This window comes from Polistes canadensis, unplaced genomic scaffold (genome assembly GCF_001313835.1).
Source record: "Polistes canadensis isolate GaletaPanama2010 unplaced genomic scaffold, ASM131383v1 scaffold_191, whole genome shotgun sequence".
Classification (NCBI taxonomy): domain Eukaryota; kingdom Metazoa; phylum Arthropoda; class Insecta; order Hymenoptera; family Vespidae; genus Polistes; species Polistes canadensis.
This window is the reverse complement of record NW_014569738.1, coordinates 17,267-25,179: the sequence shown is the minus strand read 5'-3', so window position 1 is coordinate 25,179 and position 7,913 is coordinate 17,267.

Below are 7,913 nucleotides of genomic sequence, written 5' to 3'. Positions count from 1 at the left end.
TATATATTTTATTTTCAATTTAATAAAAGTATACGCAGGGATTTAAAAAAAAATTACGTATAAATAGATAGATAGGTAGAAATAAAAAAGAAAAAGAAAAAAAAGAACTAAAAAAAGGGAAATTCCCATATCGTAAGTAGTACTATGATAACGAAGGAAGAGTTAATAACTTAGTAAACCACTCGTTGAACATTTCTCTCCTCTTAAAACGGCCTAACGAGGTACAACCAAGTATCCTTGTTTCGAAACTATCGAACATCATCCTATAAAGAGAGAGAGAGAGAGAGAAAGAGAGAGGGTTGTTCTCTCTTCTAAGTTTATCGAAAATTGCATGCTTTTCGTAAACGATTTTCTTTTCATTTTCTTTTCTTTTTTATTATTATCATCAGTTAATAAGATGACAGGATCTGTTAAGTATTCCTTTCTTTTTTCCTTTTACTTTTTTTTTAATTTAATTACAAGATTTGAATCATGAAAGGGGTTGAAGAGTTGAGAGTTTAGAATATATCAGGGTAAATACGTAATTTTATTTAAACGTGAATCGTACCGAAATAATTTAAATCGGCCGATTCGATGAAGGAATCAGACAATCTTCGTTTCATCTAATAAGAATAATCATAATTATCGGGGTGTGATTAGATAAATCATTTTATAAACAACAAGGAGAAAAAAATGTAACGAAATACGCCTACGCCGACGATGCAATCATTTTGTTTAAGGATTAATCACCGTGGGGAATTGCAGTTGTGTTTTCTATTTTTTTTCTTTTCCGTTTACTTTCTTCTTCACTTTTCGTTGTTTTACTTTTTCTTAAAACCACCACCACCACCACCACCACCACTCACCCCTTTTTAATCTTTTCCGTTTTCCTTTTTTTACATTTCTTTTACATTCTTTTCTTTTTTTTTTCTTGGTTAATTCTTTTCTTTTTCGGTATGTTTAACAATAATAATCGGTGCAAAAAAGTATGCGATACTTCGCGTGTTTCTTTTCGCTTATCCAGGTAAACACAGCCCATGTATTTCTAAACCACTGAAATTTGTTCCAGCATGCAAACCCGTGGGAGCATTTATATGCATGTATATGCAACAAACTATGTGCATTGTTGCAACGAAGATTGAAACTTCCCTTTTTTTTATTTTTTTTTTTTCTCGTCGTGTCGTTTCTTATTTTCATTTTGTTATTATTTCTTGGTTTTTATTTTCCATTTCTGTAATATTCTTCTTATTCTTCTTCTTCTACTTTATTATCCAAACATAATAAAAACGTGTGCAGAAACGTTTATCGTAGTTTTGTCTCACGGTGATTTGTTTCCTTTATTTTTTTTTTCTTTTAAGTTTTAAACTTTACGATTGTTTCTTCCTACGATGCAAATTGAACACGAGAAAAATAAACGCGAATATTTATTACAATTTCGTGATATGGAAGGGATGAACGAAGGCATCGTCGTGCAGATACGTAGGGATAATAAAAAAGAAAAAGAAAAAAGAAAAATAGGACAAGAGATGAAATATATATTATTATAATACGATACGAAAAATAATGGGGGAGGGGAAAGAAGAGAAAAAAAAGAAAAATGAAAAAGAAAAGTAGAAGACGAAAAAAAGAAAAAAAAAAAGAAAAAAAAAACATTGATTTACGATAACACGCGTGCTCGTCTCGTTCTGGTTTTGCGTGTCATTCGCTAACGATCGATACTGGAAGAAAATTTCTACGTTGATTCTTTCACAAGATATATTATATATACATATATATATATGTATATATATAATATATATGTATATATCTAACTTCAACTTAAACTTGAAAATTCTTATAGCGAATATTCAAGATAACATAACACATTTTCACGAGATAAATCCTAAAAAGATTTTCTTCTAAATCGTGTCTCGTTTCTTTCTCTCTCTCTCTCTCTTTTCATCTCTATCATTTTTCTCTCTCTCACTCTCTCTCTCTCACACTCTCACTTTCAACTATTTTCTACGAGTATTACTACTCACGTTTAAAAAAACTCGCGTAAGGATCGATAAAGTATACCGAGTTTAGATATACTCCGAGTTGATCGAACAGTAGGGGGTGGGTGGGTGGTAGTAAAAAAGGTGACGGGTAATTTCCAAGAAGGTGACGGAGGGAAAGCGGGGAAGGTAGAAAAAAAAAAAAAAAAAATACAAGAGTTAACATTGTTATCTGAGAAAATATTATAGAAAAAAGGGAATATTAAGAAAAATATTGTATTAAAAAGGGGATGATTTCGTGGAATCGATGAAAACACGTTTCGTGGAATGGGAGAAACACAACAAGCCTTTGGTTATTATCGCGATGATGTTTGTATACTCGTACATTTTTCATTCCTTCTTTGAAAGCGAGAAAAAAAAAAACACAAACACATGCATTATATGCACGTTACATATGCATATATGTAACGGAATGAGAGAGAGAGAAAGAGGGTAGGAGGGAAAAGGGAGAAAAGAGAAAATGAAAGTGATGAGAATTGTTAGGAATATCGAAGAACGATTTATCGTTCGATTATATCCGTTCCTCGTAAGCTCGCGGCTAAACAAGATGAAGAAGAAGATCGAAAGGGAAAGGGGTGGAAAGCACACAAAAAAAATGGGGAAGAAGAAAATTCGATCGAATCGAAAAGAAATAAAATTGTAACAAAAAATAATTACGGAAACAATATTACAAACGAAGGGGTCCGACAATTTGAACGGACAAGAAAAAATGGGGGGTGGGTGGGTTGATATTAATTAAACGAGAGAAAGAGAGAGAACAAAAAACCGATGATTAGTTTTAAAAGTAAAAAAAAAATGTTAGATAGGCGGCGTTAGTCACCATGGGGGGTTGGGTGATTAGGTGACAACGGGCGGCAAGTATGGTGCCGTTCTCATGGGGGTGAGTTTGTACGCTTTTAACAACAACAAAATGTCAAGTTTTTCATTCCGAAATATTTATCGAAAAGAAAATGAAAAAAGTGGGACGCCTAGGAACACTGGAAAAAGAAAAAAAAGATAGATAGATAGATAGATGGATAGATAGATAAATAGAGACAACTAGCAGGGATATTAGAAGGTGGGAGGGGGGCGGGATGGATAAAAAACAAAATGTTACTCCCATGAGACCGACGCTCCTTTGCTTTAATTAATTATATAGGCACTGCCAAGTTCTGCAACTCTAATCAAACGGATGAAGCCGGTCGGCACCAACCGGGCAATCATTAAACAAAAAAATTAAACAAAAAATAAATAAAAATAAAAAAAGGGTTCCAATCAAATTTTATTGAAAATTCTCGACGGTGGTTAAGGGACGCTCGTGTATGTACTAACCATATATATATATATATATACACATATACACACACGCATATATAAAATATATATTAAAAATATAAATATATAAAAAAATATATATATAATTAAAATATTATAATATATATAAAATACTTATATAAGTACCGTACGTGCGTCTCTTTTGTAAGAAAATATAAAAAAAAAAGAATAAAATAAAGAAAGGAAAATGAGACAAAAAGATAATGATAACATATGTATATCTTAAGTTTCAAATGCAAAAAATCGAAAAAGTTTATCTTCTTGATAATGATCGAATGAAATTAAAAAAAAAAAAAAAGAAGAAGAAGAATAAGATATATGTATACATACATTATATATACATATTATATACATACATATATATATATAATATTATATACATACTTTTTAGTAATAGAGAAAGCGCGTTCACACTTAGGAATTATATATGTATATATGTTTATATACACGCATTATATATGTATATACGTATATATTATTAATTCGAGGCAAAAGAAAAGAAAAAAAAGAAAAGAAAAAAAAAAAAGTCAGTCGAAAAAAAGCGTCGTTTAAATATTTTATACAACACACGGTTAAATGCCACGCGCGCGCGCGCATCGATTTCACATATGAGGAAAAGGAAGAAGAAGAAGAAGAATAAACGAAAGAAAAGTTTGAGGGGATGAAACAAAAAAATACATTCTTGGAATGGTCCAAACGCGTGATTGACCTTGAAAAAGTATTCAAGATTGATACGAGATTTCTCGGGGGATTTCTCATACTTTGTTTTTTTACTTCCTTCTTGTTTTTCTACTACTACTACTACTACTACTATTACTACTTTTTCCTCTACGCTTTCGAACTCCCCCATAACCCTCCACAGCCCTTTTTCCTCCCCCTTGACTTCGTCACCCTCTTCTCCACCTTTTTTCAATAAGCGAATTGCGCCGGGTGCTGGCTTATATATATATATATATTATATTACGAAGAAGTAGAAGAAGAAGAAGAAGAAGAACTTTTGACTTTTATCGGGGAAAAAGAACAAAAAAAAAATAGGTAACGTGGATCTAGTGTTGCGTGATCCCATCAAATGCGATTAGAAATTATCAATTACTGTTCCTATATGATCGTACGACAATTAGGTTTAAGGTGGGTTAAGCTTTTTCAACGATAAGCGTTTGTTTAATAGGGAAACAATTCTATTCAATTTATTATTATTATTATTATTATTATTATTATTGTCATCGTTCATCGTAGTTTGTCGTTATTATTTGTATAATAATTATTACGATTAAAACACTAGTTTATCTATTTAAATCAAAATTATGCGAAAAAGTTTTAAGATACAAGCGTATACACACACACGCACACACAGACAGATTGACGTGAAAGGTGTACACATGTGAAAGAACGGAAAAACGCTTGAACACGATACATACGCATATTTACACATATATATGTATATATATATATACTTACATACATACGTACGTGCAATATAAAAAATTAGGCGAAGAAAATAAAAAAAAGAACTAGCATTAGGGATAATCAAGTTGTGCTTTGAGCCAGAGGGATGATCTTATAAATAGTTGATACAAAAAGTGAATTAAAATAATAAATGATAAAAACAGGGAAGGGATAGTAAGGTGGAGGTGGAGCAGGTGGGAGGGGGTGTTTATCAGAGAGAAATTATTAAAAAAATGAAGAAGAAAAGTAAGTAAATAGATAAATAGAGATATAAATACATAAAAAAAATAAATAAATAAATGAATAAAAGGTAAAAAAAATAAAAGTTATACATAGGTATACCCCCGTGTTGAGCATTTAGCTGGCCTAAATTGCTATAGGGTGTGTAACCTTTAATTATTATACATATAGACTCGTTGAGTTTGTTAACACTGTCAGATATTTTATTATTATTATTATTATTATTATCGTAAGTGCAAAAGCGAAAATAGGAACGGGAATGTATAATATATTTTACGCGTGGGTGACAAATATTTAACAAGAAGAAAAATACGAAAGAAATGAAAAACGATGTTACGAGGAGAAAAGGGAAGAAAAGGGCCGACGAGTATAATAAAAATCGCTCGATCTCTTTCTATTTTTTTTTTTTCCGTTGTTGTTATTATTATTATTATTATTTTGAAATGTAAGATAAGAAGAAGAAGAAAAACTTATATAAGTGCATAACGTTAAGGAAAAATGAATGTAAACGTGTATCTTCGAAAAAAGTAATATAGGAAAAAGTTATAAAGCTTTTTGACGTGTGTGTTACATTGATTATTATTATTATTATTATTATTATTATTGTAAATTCGTGTCAAATTTATTTCATTTTCTTTTTTTCCACGTCCAACGTGAACGCGTCAGGATAATCAAAAATAATTTACCATTGTTATATATTTAATTATTAAAATGAAAATGAGATATGATATATAATTATATATTATATACATTACATATTACATATATACATACCTGTACACACATTACACACGCGTGAACATAAAAAAAAAAGAAAAAGAAAAATGTTTGAACAAAAAAACGAAATTATTAATTTACGCAAATTATAATGAATTGTCATATATATATATATTTAAGAATATACTGTTTATGTAGTCTTCGATTATAATGGGAACGAACATTTTCATGTTATCGGTTTGTTCATTTTGTTTTAATAAAAGGGGCGCGTGTCTTCGATCGTATCGGAATGGTCTAGGGCATTTCTCAATTCGAAAAGGTCCAATTACGTAAGTAAATACGAAAGTGTAACACGTGTTAAGAGTTCGTACGAGAACGATTAAAATGAATGAAATTTACTCTCTCACTCCCTTTCAATTTTTTCTCTTTTTCTGTTATGCCCTACGAACCAACCAATACCATCGACAAACACGAGAGATACACACACATATATATATATATAAAAATCTAACATACAAAAATTTCATTTCAATTGTTTTACGAAAATAAATTTAATCGAATTTAAGGAGCCCTGAGATGAAAGGGGATGAAAGGGATAAGAGTGAAGAGAAGAAAAAGAAAAGAAAATGTTATTTAAAATTAAAAGCCGATTAATTCTTATAGTTTCGAATGTTAGAAAAAAGAAAAGAAAAGAAAAGAAAAGAAAAGAAAAGAAAATTCTTGTTCGTAGTCGAGTTTGCAAAGAAGCACCCACTCTACGTGAATATACAATCCCTACACTTCATTTCTAGTGCAATTTATTCCTCCCAAAGTCTAGTAGTAACCAGCTGACTAGTTAGTTCCTCTTTTTTTTCTTCTTTCCTGCCCAAACGTCTGCTTTCCCGTTCGCTATCTTATTTTTTCGCACGGTGCACGGGTTCTGACCTTAATTGTAAGGTAACCTAGATTACAAAAAAAGACTAAGGCCGTCTGAACGAACGAACGAACGAATGAACGAACGAACGAACGAATGAACAAACGAACGAACGAACAATCTTAGAAACGATAGAAAAGCGTGTAGCTTTGTTATTAAGCTTCTACGCGAATCACTGCATCTTCTTGTGAACAGAAATTTTCTATTTTGTTGTTTTGCCGTTCGTGGGAAGAGAATGAAGAAGTAAGAGAAAAGGGATGAAACAGAAAAAAAGAGGGGTTAGGGGGAGGAGGAGGTGATCTTTCCATTGCAGAATCCCTCCCGTTGCATTCTGTCAACTTCAGGAATAAATGAACAAAACAACAAAAATTAGATGAGAAGAAGAAGAAGAAAAAAGATGGATAGGATTAATAAATATATATATATATATGAAACCGTGCAGAAAATATAGAATCCTTTTGATAAAACTTAATCGATTGCAATGACGAAAGGAAAAAAGATAAAAATAAAATATTAAGAAACCTTTCGAAAAATTCTACACAACCACACTACCACCACTTACCCCCAAAAGCCCCCTTCTTTTTTTCGATGCAACTTTTCCCTAGACAGTTCGATAAGCGGATAAGTGGATTCGTGTTCGTGTCTACGAGAAATTAAACGATAAAGATAACGAAGTAAAGCGAGAATCCTTTCCAGAAGAACACAATAAAGAAGATATTTCCAAGCTTTTCCCAATACGCGAAAGAAAGATAGATAGAAAGATAGAAAGAGAGAAAGAGAGAGTTTCGATCTCCGATAGATTACATGTTGCGGGGGTGGGATGGGGGATGTTTGTGTGTGCGTGAGACACGAGGACGAGGGTAGGGGGTGTAAGGGGGTGGTTAGATGGCTCAATAATGAGCATTGTACGATTCTCGTGACCTCCCTTTTCGTTCGCTCGGCTTCTGGCTTGCCACTGCATCGATCTTTGTGCCATTCGACGTGCAACGTTCGTGTATTTCCCCCTTCTCCAACCCCCCTGTGCTTTTTTCCCCTTTTTTTTTTCGTTCCACGATTCACTCTACTACTCTTTTTCCTATCACTGTGTCTATTTTTTTTTCAATTTTCATTCTCTTTTTTTGAAATCGTGTCTCTGTAAAAAAAAAAAAAATAGAAAGAAAAAGAAATTTTTTTATTATCGTTTATAGATCGTTAATGAATAAGTATATATATATATAAATTAATAATCAATATTCTTGTCCCAACAGTATATTAATATATATGAGTTT